We start from the raw sequence: 1,939 nt of genomic DNA, 5'->3' as shown, positions 1-1,939 counted from the left end.
TCGTAGTTCTGAAGGTCACAAGTCCAGCCAAGACCAAGCGCCAGAGCATTGGTTTCATTCCTGGGTCTCTCTCCTTGACTTGGAGGCAGCCATCCTCTTCTGCTATTTTCCATGGTCTTCCATATGCATGCACGTGCGAGTGTGTGTGTCTTTGTTCAATTTTTCTCTTCTTATAAAGACACCAGTGGTGGCGGATGACATTTTAACTTAATTATCTCTTTAAAGACCCTATCTCCAAGTACAGTCACTTTCTGAGGGACTTAGGAGTTAGGAATATGAATTTCAGGGAGGCAAAATTCAGCTAGTAACAAAAGGCCACCATTGTGACCTGGCTGCCCATAGCCAGTGGCTGCGATGGGGTTCAAAATGTAGGCTCTCTTGCCTCCAGATTAGACCAACTCTGTGGGGACACGCGCCTGCTTAGCTTCTATTTCTTGTCCTATCCAGCTCCCCTCATGTCCTTTCTCCTGATAATTCTTCTCCAACAAATAACTTTCACAAGAATATCCATCTCAGCTTCTGCTTCTAGGAGACCCTGTAAGCATGTACTTATTAGGACTGATCTTAGAATCCAGCAGACGCATTTTCCAGCCATGGTTCAGCTTGCCATTTACCTTCGGACACCCTGAGCATCGTTTTCCTCACCTGTAAAATGATGGTGCTGGTCAGGTGCCCTCTAAAGCTCTAGCCAGCTCCTACCACCATATATGTTCAGCTAGCCAGGCCCAGTCCTCCTTTATTTCTGCTGTCACTAAGGCATCCACTGCAAAGCTTACCTCCATAGAATTGGAATCCTTAGCTGACACCAAGGCTCTTTTCTGATATTTTCTTCTGCTATTTTAAGTGGTTAAGGAAGCTAAATGATGAGCAGCTATGTAAAACCTGCCACCAAGGTTGCCACCAGAGAGGCCTCCAGAACCTTCTCTGTCTTCACCAGACTTTAGGTAAGATCATCATATATAGTCAAATCTGTAACTGGCAAAAGAATCTCTCAAAAACCACCAAATTGCCAAGTAAGAATAGTACAGTACTTGTCAATTGATTAAAACCAATTTCTTTCCCCATCGGACAGGAACAAATCACTGAGGCTAACCAGTCCACTCAAAGTTTTATATTTTATTAAAACCAAAAGGTTATCAACAGCACACTATTATTTTATATACCACTTGAGAAAAAAAATTATCAATCCCAACTCAAGTAAATGCATTTTTATTGGTTAGAATTTTTTTATCCCTATTGAATTTTTTTTTTATATGGAACGCTTCATGAATTTGCATGTCATCCTTGCGCAGGGGCCATGCTAATCTTCTCTGAACCGTTCCAATTTTAGTATATGTGCTGCCGAAGCGAGCACCCTATTGAATTTTTTAACAACCGCCTTGAATTTTTTTAGCCCTATTGAATGAATTAGATTCATTTAAGCATTTTTTCATCAATCACTCTCAAACATTAGAAAAGCAAAGTATTCAGGAAAAACTGTTTAAAGTTCTCTTAAAAATTGTTCACATTTGGAGTTTAATTCTGAATCACTTTGTTTCCATTTTCCCAATGAGTATTGATATTTTGTACCAAAAGAACGGGTTATGAGGCACTTGTTAAAATGTGTGCACCGTGATTGTCTGGTGGATTTTCTTCCAAGCCATTGACACCATATTATAAGGTTAATTTTTTTTTCTTTTTTACTTTTCATTATGGAGACTTCTGAACGAATACAAAAGCAACAGAATAGAATAATGAGCCACAGTTCTGTGTATCCATCACCCAGCACGTTCACTCACTTTCACACCTTTATCTGCCTTCTCCTCTTCTGTATAATTTTGAAACAAATGTCTGACAAATCATTTCATATGACACGTCATTCTGACATGTGTCTGAAATATCATTCATCCATAAATCTTTTACTATATATCTTTTAAAAAATAGGATTTCTTTTAGCATC

The 1,939-nt window shown here is 39.1% G+C and overlaps 1 non-coding gene across 1 annotated transcript; it reads right to left on the bottom strand.

Annotated features, from left to right (window-relative positions):
* Positions 1–1,247: 1,247 nt before the first annotated feature.
* LOC138091953 (U6 spliceosomal RNA) lies at positions 1,248–1,354 on the bottom strand. The gene has a single exon (XR_011145978.1). It is a non-coding gene; the product is annotated as a U6 spliceosomal RNA (small nuclear RNA).
* Positions 1,355–1,939: the final 585 nt, after the last annotated feature.

The sequence above is a fragment of the Capricornis sumatraensis genome, chromosome 15 (genome assembly GCF_032405125.1).
Source record: "Capricornis sumatraensis isolate serow.1 chromosome 15, serow.2, whole genome shotgun sequence".
Classification (NCBI taxonomy): Eukaryota; Metazoa; Chordata; class Mammalia; order Artiodactyla; family Bovidae; genus Capricornis; species Capricornis sumatraensis.
Note: the sequence above shows the minus strand (reverse complement) of the source record. Positions and strands in the feature narration are given on the sequence as shown.